The sequence below is a fragment of the Lissotriton helveticus genome, chromosome 9 (assembly GCF_964261635.1).
Source record: "Lissotriton helveticus chromosome 9, aLisHel1.1, whole genome shotgun sequence".
NCBI lineage: Eukaryota > Metazoa > Chordata > Amphibia > Caudata > Salamandridae > Lissotriton > Lissotriton helveticus.
Genome location: NC_136070.1, coordinates 540121229 through 540134200, shown reverse-complemented (window position 1 = coordinate 540134200; position 12972 = coordinate 540121229). Strand labels below are relative to the sequence as shown.

At 40.0% G+C, this 12972-nt stretch overlaps 1 long non-coding RNA gene across 1 annotated transcript; it reads right to left on the bottom strand.

The window, feature by feature from the left end:
* Positions 1-822: 822 nt before the first annotated feature.
* LOC144782826 (uncharacterized) lies at positions 823-2902 on the bottom strand. Its single transcript, XR_013601279.1, has 5 exons — positions 2815-2902; positions 2136-2206; positions 1907-2011; positions 1466-1538; positions 823-969 (listed from the first exon to the last, which is right to left on the bottom strand). It is a non-coding gene; the product is annotated as an uncharacterized LOC144782826 (long non-coding RNA).
* Between the last annotated feature and the right edge of the window lie 10070 nt (positions 2903-12972).

Here is a 12972-nt window from a genome sequence, read left to right as displayed (position 1 = left end):
TTAGGATGACATTCTTATTTATGGCAAGAATGTAGGTGAGCATAATGAGGTCTTAAGAAGGGTGTTGAGGAGACTGGCAGATTAAGGGCTCATGGTGAAGAGGCAGAGGTGCAAGATTGGAGTACCTTCTGTCACCTATCTGGGTCATGTCATAACAGGGGGACGCCGATTGTGTAGGCAGCGGGACATCGGTTGAATTGAGCCTCGTGGAACCAAAGACTGATGCGTATTTTGGACAAGAGGGCTACGAAATAAAGACCACATTTAATGTTACTGCTCTCTAACTATCTGTATTTATTGCTGGTACCAGTGGGAGGTTATTCAGCCGTCACTTCTTTTTGATGGTGGACCATTAAAATAAAGCTTAATTTTATCCACATCACGCTTGAATGGTCATTCATCTCTATACTAAATGTCCTGAAGATGGTCTAGTGGATATATACAATATTAGATTGAAACGTCAACCTTCACACCTATTTCTTGCATTATTGGATTGAAGGACATGCTGCCTGTTTAGTCGGTCACATTTTCCTATGACTGTCTTCGAAAAGGTATTCACAATTGTAACAAAGAGGTGTTTGTAATATTGAACCATTGTAAACTTCTGGTTACATTGTGTTTTTTATGGAATATTTTTTATATTTGTCTCTGTACCCTTTGCAAATTGTTTTGCTAATATAAATCTAATTTATTTAATACAAAGAAAAATGTTCCACAGCGGATCAAGAACCAGCACCTCTAATTTCCAACGTCCCTTAAAGTATTCAGTCTTATTGTGCTGAGAACCTCCGGTCCCACTGGTATTCCAGATAGAAACTTTGGAGAAGAATGGAGGCAGCACCAAACACGAAGTGAGACAGGACCAGAGTTGTATCAAAAAATATATATTTTTGTTTTTATTTTCGTATTTTCAAAGTGCACAGGACAGCCAACGCGTTTCGCTCCCCAACCATGGGAGCTTCGTCAGGGCTGAAAACAACGTGAAATAATACACATATATTAATGACATGTACTCACATAAAACAATCACAGCAAAAAACATTCAAAATTTAAAAACATCAGATCAGGCTTTCGACAGCCAAAGAGAGACGGCACAACACCTAAGAGGACCACACTAACAATCCCATTGTCTGGAGGACATGTTCCCCAATTCAAGATATGCATACAGCAATGATGGTACAACAAGGTAAATACAGTAGTCACATTTTTGCGCGATATCATATACAACCATGTATAAAAATCTAGGCTTTTTAAGAGAAATTTGGTCAGTAGGAAAAGTGGGATAGGGCAAAGTTCAAGAGGCGAGGGGAGGAAAAAGCTAGAGAGGAATAGAACTAGAAGATAAGACAGCATGAAAATAAGAATAGAAATAGGACTGAGCAAGATATGAAGTGATAACCAGTTCTAACAAATACGCAAATGACTAAGTCCATTTATTCGAAAATTAGTACAATATATTTCTCACCAAAAATAGTTGTTAGTCTTGCTGTAGCGCAATAGGGTTGACAAAGAAGCTGGCCAATGTAGTGGTAAGAATGCTGAAATAACAGAGGACAAGATATATTCATATAAAGATAACAGTGGAAATGTTGAGTCCTCAAGTACGAGACACCTACATTATGGATTCATCAATACTAAACACTACGTGAAAACATTGTCCATTAAAGAAGTGCAAGATGCAAAAGTGAGGATAGCAGTGCTAAAACCTCAAGATGAGAAACACCTAAAGTATGATGTAGTCACTACTATGAAGTAAAAAGGGGAACAATATCTCATCAGCCTAAACCCCTATAGAAGACCGGAAGATGGAAGACCAGAAAATCAAGGAATAAACACCATAGACTCTTCATGATGTGTAACCCTAAAGATTAGCGGAGGGGTAGGCTAAGATTAATAATCTCCTCACCTAGTGCACAGATTCCAAAATTCTGAATGGAAGTGTAAACAAACATCACAAGCCGTCAGGTTGATTACGCCAGTAGCATGAAGGGTTTATTTCTCAAATTTGCATCTAAAAGAATAAAATTAGAGAAATGTCATGGGTATAGCGACATACAGGCGGTGTGGCCCAAAATTTGAAATGCCAGCAACTCTGCTAGTATTGGTCCTATTCCGGACTATATGGGATAACTCACATTGAAGTTTTTAAGTAGACTGGACGAAGAGCGACATATGTGCAGTCCTTGGTAAGTTGCTACCACACGTGCTACAATGGAAAAAAAGAATAAAAGGAAAATGGTATACACCCATAACTGATAAAACGTATGTCTAACTATGACAGTCGAACAGCTGAAATAATAGTCCCTAGTAATCTCTCTTTTTAAATGTTTCTATCCTAAGAGTGCCCATTGACAAGGGCCCAGGGACAACATGTATAAAATATTTTTAAACCGCCCAACCTGACACACATACGTGCAAAATGGCAAACCCCGCTGCTGCCCCCAGGGCAATACACCCCAGAGAATGACTGTAAACACTTTGGTGTAATCAGAAGTGGGCGCATTCAAAGTGTGAATGTAGCCGGCTTGAAGGGTGAACACACACAAAAGAAAAATACTCAAAAGAAAAATCCTAACATATCTGGAAAGCACATTAAAAGAAAACACAAGGATTTAAAGTGAACTAGAAAAGTGATTTGAAACAAGCAAAATGGATATCGCCAACCGGAAAATACAACCGAAACTGGCTAAGCAGTACCGGGTTGGTAAAAGGTATATAGCAGCTGGCGCAATAAATATTGCCAACCGGAAAATACAAACGAAACTGACTAAGCAGTGCCGGGTTGGTAAAAAGTATATTGCAGCTGGCGCTTACCTCCAGAGTGACGTCCTAGGACGGCGGCCCGCAACGTATTCAATCGTACAGAATCCGTCAGATCGGACCCTGTTTTTAAAAAGCCGGCGACTGATCACATGATGCATAATTGCAAACACATGAGTATTATAAACGAACCCTCCACGGATTAGTGAACGAGTAAAAGAACAGCAAAACGGTCCCGATATGGCGGCCATGATTGCCTCGTCAAAACTACACAGAAACCTATAGCATGCATAGTGGAAGAGCGGATAAATACAAACCCCGAGCAATCCTTAGCAGTAAATTTCATGAAGAATTTAAAAGCGACTAAAATAAAAATAAAAATAAAAAAGGGAGACAATTTAAATGGAATTGCAGTTGCCAAAAACTTATTGAAGGGTGGAAGAGAGGCAAAAAGTGGCATGCGAGGATGACGGCCATGATGGGCTGGTAAATAGTCCATTAAAGAGTTATAACAAGCTGATTAAGACAGCAATTTTAACCAACCCAGGGCAATAATAAGAGTAATATCTAAAGAAGACAATACGGATGGAGAAGGGGGGAGTAACCTGGTAGACAGGTTACTACTGTTGTGTGAGAAATGCTCCCGGTCAACAAGAAAATAAAAAATATATAATATATATTATGATGAAAAGTCATAGCAAAGGAATACAAAAACATACTATAGAAACGAAAAACATTGAACACCCGGAGCCATAAAAATATCAACAATGTCTTAGTAAGAAGGGAGTACCATAATACATAATAGAAAAGAAACAAATAAAGCCCCTGAGCCATAGACATATCGAGTCAAATGCAATGGCTTAGTAAAGTGATGTCTGGATAAAGATAATATCCAAGCCAACAACAAGAGATTTATATTGCACAGTATATACGGTAAGGGGTGAATGTACAAAAGCACAGATAGATAAACACGAGCATTCCCATAAGGAGACAGAATAGGATAGATTTAGTTGAGCGAGAGAGTACAAAGTACATTATATAGCACATGATTAGGGTCGGTTAGAAAGATCAATTCTGGGTCACCTAAAGGTAAAGGCATGTCAATGAAACAAAAAGCTGAAGACAGAATGAACTAAATAAAGGACCCAAAGAGTATCTAAATTTCAATGAGATATACCAGTTTTAGACAGTCCAAAAATGTAATTCATAGTCTATGGGGCATTGGACTAAGTACGTCTAACCAGAGAATTTGGGCAGGGGATGCACTATAGGAAATGGTGCATTTCGTTGTCAGAATTGTGTCCCAGGTTAATAGCTCGAAGACGACATATCCATTTAGCTTCCTCCCTCCTTAGGGTAAGCTCCCTATTCCCACCTCTTTTGTTAGATGGGATATGTTGAATCGCATGGAACCAAAAGGTGTCGTCATTAACATGTTCCAAATTGTAGTGTTCCATTATTGGATGCCTAATGTCCCTGTTGATGATTGCCCTGCGGTGCTCTTGAATTCTTGGTTTCAGTGGTCATATGCTGCTGCCCACATATATACGACCACAGGGACATCCTAGGACATAAACTGTGTAGGGGTTATTGCAGTTGCAGAAATGGGTGATTCTGAACTTGCGATCGTTGTTATAGGAAAAGGGGGTGGTCTTATTCCTACCCATCTCACAAACATTGCAGGTTCCACATATAAAGAAACCTACAGGTTTGGGAGCTAGCCAATTTCTTTCATTGGGAGGTGTGATCGCATAGCTCGGGCACAATTCTTTACGTAAAGAGATGCCCCTCCTGTAAGTGATCAGAGGTTTTTCACCTATATGGTTTTTAAGGCCCTCAATTCCAGTCAACAGGTGCCAATTCTTCCTGAATATGTTGAAAATGTTGTCACTATAGGATGTATACTGAGTGACAAACCTCACTCTGCTGGATCCTTTATCCAATATAGCTCCTACATTCTTATTTGTAAGGGTAGATTCCCTGTCCACTGTCTCTATTCTACATACTGCTCTGTCAATAGTCTGTTGGTCATAACCGCGTTTCAGGAATCTCAGTTTGGTCACATTTACATTTTCCTTGAAGGTATCTTCTTCACTGCAAGTTCTGCGCACTCTGGTGAGCTCGCCAAACTGTATGTTTTTGATTACTTAAAATCGCATGCGCTCTGGACGCATGTAGAATGGAATTGCAGGAAGTTTCCTTCCGATAGAGTTTACTTTGGACCCGTCCGTTCTGTACATAGAACGTGATGTCCAAAAAGTTGATACTGTTCTTATTATGTGACATGGTGAACTTCACATTGTAGGGATTATCATTAAGATAGACAAAGTAGTTGGTTAGTTCCTCAGCAGTCCCTGACCACAAACAAATCACATCATCGATGTACCTCCCCCAGAACACAATATGGTTGGTCCAAGGGGAGGCACATCGGGCCCAGGCATGCTCCCTCTCGTACCACCCCATAAAGAGGCAGGCATAGGAAGGAGCAAACCTGGAACCCATCGCCGTACCACTGGTCTGCTGGTACAAACAGTCAATTGAAGAGAAAATAGTTATTAAGCAGAATAAGATCTATCATCTGCAAAATCATTTCGTTCTGTGAGTAAAGCTGGGCATCCTCTCTATCCAGAAATGATTGAACTGCTATTTTCCCATATACTCTGTCAATACACGTATAGAGACTGGTGACATCCAGTGTGACAAAACTAAGATCATCCGACCACTCAAAGTCATTGAGTTTGATCAAGATGTCCTTGCTGTCTCGAATAAAGGAAGGGAGACTTAGGACGTATTTCTGCAACTTAAGGTCTACATAGTGGGAAAGACCTTCGGTGGGTGAGCCCACCCCCGAGATAATGGGTCTGCCCGGTGGAAACCCCTCTCCCACCTTGTGAATTTTAGGGAGGATGTATATACAAGGGAAGGAAGGGTTGGACACGTGTAGAAATTTAAATTCATCCTCCGTAAGGAGGCATGAGTCCTTCCATTCACATAGTCTTTCATTGATGGCATTCACTACAAGTGGTATCGGATTACTCTTGATCTCCCTATAGTTGTGGCGATCTGTTAGTTGACGTTTAATTTCATTAAGATAGTCTACCCGATTCATAACCACCACACTGCCGCCCTTATCAGCCTCACGTATGACTATAGTCGGGTCATCCTTGAGGTTTTTAAGAGCTTTTCTTTCAGAGTAAGTTATATTAGCTCTGGTTCCAGTATGTAACTGGTTCAAAGTGTCAAGCTTATACAAATCTTCTGTGACCTTCTTATGAAAAGCATCTATATTGGAGTGATATCCAAATGTTGGAATAAATTTGGATCTGGGATGGAGGCCACTGTCATCAGTAATTTCTTGGCCGATACCAAGTTCTGTCATTAGAGCGGGTAAGTCAGTCTGTTCCTCCTCGTCGATAGTCATGAGACAATGCACAGCACGGATCGAAGCAACAGTATGCTCACTCTCACTTAATCGATTTGTTGGAATAGCACTACACACAGCTCTATTAGAAAATAAATCCTTGAGTTTTAAAAGTCTAGTGAATTTGAACAAGTCAACGTGTACATCAGCAAAATCTCCCATTTGGGTAGGACAACAATTCAATCCTTTACTCAAGACTTGCATTTCAACAGTATCCAGATTTTTATTAGATAAATTAACAATTTTCAACTCTTGTATACCATCAGTAACATTTGTCAAATCAGCAGTATTAACTATTTCTTTGCTTTTACAAGCTTGTCGGTTTTTCCTACTGCTTTTCCACCTCCTGCCCCTCCTCCTAGTTTTGGCTGTTCCCTTTTTTGTTGAAGGCGGCTTGACATTCTCAACTTTGCCAGTTCCTTTTGGAACGACGAGGAAACCTCGCCTAAAGGGACCTCAGGTGTAGTAATGGAGGAGGTGATACTGCTGGTTGAGGAAATGGAAATGTTACTGCCTGACTGGTTATCCTCACCATCATCCCTTTCTTCCCTGGTTCTCTTTTTATCCTCGGCCACAGAGAGATTATCAAATTTCTTGGCAAAGGTGTAAATGCGATCTCTCTTGATTTTTCGTAGTTTTTTATCCTTAAGGTAGACTTGGTGATTATCCATTACCTGTTTCAAAATAGTAAAGTTCTTTTCAATTAAATCCTTCTCCCCCAACTCACCAATCTCTTTTTCTATTTGCTCTTTCTCCTCCTGTAGCTTTTCACCCTTTTCTAACGAGTGTTTAACCAGAATTTTCATCATGATACATGAGGCTCCCTCTAGATTACTCTCCCATTCTTTAAGTAGGTTTTCACTCAAGTCCTCAAAGGTGGGGAATATGAGGATCCTCGGTCCCCTAGGGACTTTCCCATTCTCAAGATATTGTGTCAGGGTCACCCCATCCCACCATCTGCTTAACTCCAATTTGCGCAATCTCTCTAGTTTTAGAAAAAGGCTCTTTAAACTTTTTTTGCCAGGTTGTTCTGGGGCAGGTGTTACCCTAGGATTGTTGGGTCCAAACAGATTGAGTGCCATCTCTTCACGTCCATCATTATATCTAGACATGATATAAAATCAACAAATGTCCCGGGAGGAAAGAGTGCTGTATGATCCAAATAGAATCCGAAGAAAAATGTTCCACAGTGGATCAAGAACCAGCACCTCTAATTTCCAACGTCCCTTAAAGTAGTCAGTCTTATTGTGCTAAGAACCTCCAGGACCTGCTGCGGTTCGGTCCCACTGGTATTCCAGATAGAAACTTTGGAGAAGAATGGAGGCAGCACCAAACACGAAGTAAGACAGGACCAGAGTTGTATCAAAAAATATATATATATATATTTTTATTTTCATATTTTCAAAGTGCACAGGACAGCCAACGCGTTTCGCTCCCCAACCATGGGAGCTTCGTCAGGGCTGAAAACAACGTGAAATAATACACATATATTAATGACATGTACTCACATAAAACAATCACAGCAAAAAACATACAAAATTTAAAAACATCAGATCAGGCTTTCGACAGCCAAAGAGAGACGGCACAACACCTAAGAGAACCACAATAACAATCCCATTGTTTGGAGGACATGTTCCCCAATTCAAGATATGCATACAGCAATGATGGTACAACAAGGTAAATACAGTAGTCACATTTTTGCGCGATATGATATACAACCATGTATAAAAATCTAGGCTTTTTAAGAGAAATTTGGTCAGTAGGAAAAGTGGGATAGGGCAAAGTTCAAGAGGCGAGGGGAGGGAGGAAAAAGCTAGAGAGGAATAGAACTAGAAGATAAGACAGCATGAAAATAAGAATAGAAATAGGACTGAGCAAGATATGAAGTGATAACCAGTTCTAACAAATACGCAAATGACTAAGTCCATTTATTCGAAAATTAGTACAATATATTTCTCACCAAAAATAGTTGTTAGTCTTGCTGTAGCGCAATAGGGTTGACAAAGAAGCTGGCCAATGTAGTGGTAAGAATGCTGAAATAACAGAGGACAAGATATATTCATATAAAGATAACAGTGGAAATGTTGAGTCCTCAAGTACGAGACACCTACATTATGGATTCATCAATACTGAACACTACGTGAAAACATTGTCCATTAAAGAAGTGCAAGATGCAAAAGTGAGGATAGCAGTGCTAAAACCTCAAGATGAGAAACACCTAAAGTATGATGTGGTCACTACTATGAAGTAAAAAGGGGAACAATATCTCATCAGCCTAAACCCCTATAGAAGACCGGAAGATGACTGTTGGTACCAGCAGACCAGTGGTACGGCGATGGGTTCCAGGTTTGCTCCTTCCTATGCCTGCCTCTTTATGGGGTGGTACGAGAGGGAGCATGCCTGGGCCCGATGTGCTTCCCCTTGGACCAACCATATTGTGTTCTGAGGGAGGTACATCGATGATGTGATTTGTTTGTGGTCAGGGACTGCTGAGGAACTAACCAACTACTTTGTCTATCTTAATGATAATCCCTACAATGTGAAGTTCACCATGTCACATAATAAGAACAGAATCAACTTTTTGGACATCACGTTCTATGTACAGAACGGACGGGTCCAAAGTAAACTCTATCGGAAGGAAACTTCCTGCAATTCCGTTCTACATGCGCCCAGTGCGCATGCTAGTTCAGTAATCAAAAACATACCGTTTGGCGAGCTCACCAGAGTGCGCAGAACTTGCAGTGAAGAAGATACCTTCAAGGAAAATGTAAATGCGACCAAACTGAGATTCCTGAAATGCGGTTATGACCAACAGACTATTGACAGAGCAGTATGTAGAATAGAGACAGTGGACAGGGAATCTACCCTTACAAATAAGAATGTAGGAGCTAAATTGGATAAAGGATCCAGCAGAGTGAGGTTTGTCACTCAGTATAAATCCTATAGTGACAAAATTTTCAACATATTCAGGAAGAATTGGCACCTGTTGACTGGAATTGAGGGCCTTAAAAACCATGTAGGTGAAAAACCTCTGATCACTTACAGGAGGGGCATCTCTTTACGTAAAGAATTGTGCCCGAGCTATGTGATCACACCTCCCAATGAAAGAAATTGGCTAGCTCCCAAACCTGTAGGTTTCTTTATATGTGGAACCTGCAATGTTTGTGAGATGGGTAGGAATAAGACCACCACCTTTTCCTATAACAACGATCGCAGGTTCAGAATCACCCATTTCTGCAACTGCAATACCCCCTACACAGTTTATGTCCTAGGATGTCCCTGTGGTCGTATATATGTGGGCAGCAGTATACGACCACTGAAACTAAGAAATTCAAGAGCACCGCAGGGCAATCATCAACAGGGACATTAGGCATCCAATAATGGAACACTACAATTTGGAACATGTTAATGACGACACCTTTTGGTTCCATGCGATTCAACATATCCCATCTAACAAAAGAGGTGGGAATAGGGAGCTTACCCTAAGGAGGGAGGAAGCTAAATGGATATGTCGTCTTCGAGCTATTAACCTGGGACACAATTCTGACAACGAAATGCACCATTTCCTATAGTTCATCCCCTGCCCAAATTCTCTGGTTAGACGTACTTAGTCCAATGCCCCATAGACTATGAATTCCATTTTTGGACTGTCTAAAACTGGTATATCTCATTGAAATTTAGATACTCTTTGGGTCCTTTATTTAGTTCATTCTGTCTTCAGCTTTTTGTTTCATTGACATGCCTTTACCTTTAGGTGACCCAGAATTGATCTTTCTAACCGACCCTAATCATGTGCTATATAATGTACTTTGTACTCTCTCGCTCAACTAAATCTATCCTATTCTGTCTCCTTATGGGAATGCTCGTGTTTATCTATCTGTGCTTTTGTACATTCACCCCTTACCGTATATACTGTGCAATATAAATCTCTTGTTATTGGCTTGGATATTATCTTTATCCAGACATCACTTTACTAAGCCATTGCATTTCACTCGATATGTCTATGTCTCTGGGGCTTTATTTGTTTCTTTTCTATTATGTATTATGGTACTCTCTTCTTACTAAGCCATTGTTGATATTTTTATGGCTCTGGGTGTTCAATGTTTTTCGTTTCTATAGTATGTTTTTGTATTCCTTTGCTATGACTTTTATTCATAATATATATTATATATTTTTTATTTTCTTGTTGACCAGGAGCATTTCTCACACAACAGTAGTAACCTGTCTACCAGGTTACTCCCCCCTTCTCCATCCGTATTGTCTTCTTTAGATATTACTCTTATTATTGCCCTGGGTTAATCAGCTTGTTATAACTCTTTAATGGACTATTTACCAGCCCATCATGGCCGCCATCCTCGCATGCCACTTTTTGCCTCTCTTCCACCCTTCAATAGGGTTTTGACAACTGCAATTCCATTTAAATTGTCTCCCTTTTTTATTTTTATTTTTATTTTAGTCGCTTTTAAATTCTTCATGAAATTTACTGCTAAGGATTGCTCTGGGTTTGTATTTATTCGCTCTTCCACTATGCATGCTATAGGTTTCTGTGTAGTTTTGACGAGGCAATCATGGCCGCCATATCGGGACCGTTTTGCTGTTCTTTTACTCGTTCACTAATCCGTGGAGGGTTCTTTATAATACTCATGTGTTTGCAATTATGTATCATGTGATCAGCGTGCCGGCTTTTTAAAAAAAGGGTCCGATCTGACGGATTCTGTACGATTGAATCCGTTGCGGGCCGCCGTCCTAGGACGTCACTCTGGAGGTAAGCGCCAGCTGCAATATACTTTTTACCAACCCGGCACTGCTTAGTCAGTTTCGTTTGTATTTTCCGGTTGGCAATATTTATTGCGCCAGCTGCTATATACCTTTTACCAACCCGGTACTGCTTAGCCAGTTTCGGTTGTATTTTCCGGTTGGCGATATTCATTTCGCTTGTTTCAAATCACTTTTCTAGTTCACTTTAAATCCTTGTGTTTTCTTTTAATGTGCTTTGCAGATATGTTAGGATTTTTCTTTTGAGTATTTTTCTTTTGTGTGTGTTCACCCTTCAAGCCGGCTACATTCACACTTTGAATGCGCCCACTTCTGATTACACCAAAGTGTTTACAGTCATTCTCTGGGGTGTATTGCCCTGGGGGGAGCAGGGGGGTTTGCCATTTTGCACGTATGTGTGTCAGGTTGGGCGGTTTAAAAATGTTTTATACATGTTGTCCCTGGGCCCTTGTCAATGGGCACTCTTAGGATAGAAACATTTAAAAAGAGAGATTACTAGGGACTATTATTTCAGCAGTTCGACTGTCATAGTTAGACATATGTTTTATCAGTTATGGGTGTATACCATTTTCCTTTTATTCTTTTTTTCCATTGTAGCACGTGTGGTAGCAGCTTACCAAGGACTGCACATACGTCGCTCTTCGTCCAGTCTACTTAAAAACGTCAATGTGAGTTATCCCATATAGTCCGGAATAGGACCAATACTAGCAGAGTTGCTGGCATTTCGAATTTTGGGCCACACCGCCTGTATGTCGCTATACCCATGACATTTCTCTAATTTTATTCTTTTAGATGCAAATTTGAGAAATAAACCCTTCATGCTACTGGCGTAATCAACCTGACGGCTCGTGACGTTTGTTTACACTTCCATTCCGAATTTTGGAATCTGTGCACTAGGTGAGGAGATTATTAATCTTAGCCTACCCCTCCGCTAATCTTTAGGGTTACACATCATGAAGAGTCTATGGTGTTTATTCCTTGATTTTCTGGTCTTCCATCTTCCGGTCTTCTATAGGGGTTTAGGCTGATAAGATATTGTTCCCCTTTTTACTTCATAGTAGTGACTACATCATACTTTAGGTGTTTCTCATCTTGAGGTTTTAGCACTGCTATCCTCACTTTTGCATCTTGCACTTCTTTAATGGACAATGTTTTCACGTAGTGTTCAGTATTGATGAATCCATAATGTAGGTGTCTCGTACTTGAGGACTCAACATTTCCACTGTTATCTTTATATGAATATATCTTGTCCTCTGTTATTTCAGCATTCTTACCACTACATTGGCCAGCTTCTTTGTCAACCCTATTGCGCTACAGCAAGACTAACAACTATTTTTGGTGAGAAATATATTGTACTAATTTTCGAATAAATGGACTTAGTCATTTGCGTATTTGTTAGAACTGGTTATCACTTCATATCTTGCTCAGTCCTATTTCTATTCTTATTTTCATGCTGTCTTATCTTCTAGTTCTATTCCTCTCTAGCTTTTTCCTCCCCTCGCCTCTTGAACTTTGCCCTATCCCACTTTTCCTACTGACCAAATTTCTCTTAAAAAGCCTAGATTTTTATACATGGTTGTATATCATATCGCGCAAAAATGTGACTACTGTATTTACCTTGTTGTACCATCATGGCTGTATGCATATCTTGAATTGGGGAACATGTCCTCCAGACAATGGGATTGTTATTGTGGTCCTCTTAGGTGTTGTGCCGTCTCTCTTTGGCTTTTGAAAGCCGGATCTGATGTTTTTAAATTTTGTATGTTTTTTGCTGTGATTGTTTTATGTGAGTACATGTCATTAATATATGTGTATTATTTCACGTTGTTTTCAGCCCTGACGAAGCTCCCATGGTTGGGGAGCGAAACGCGTTGGCTGTCCTGTGCACTTTGAAAATACGAAAATAAAAACAAAAATATATATTTTTTGATACAACTCTGGTCCTGTCTTACTTCGTGTTTGGTGCTGCCTCCATTCTTCTCCATAATTTATTTAATACATATACCCGTGTTTAA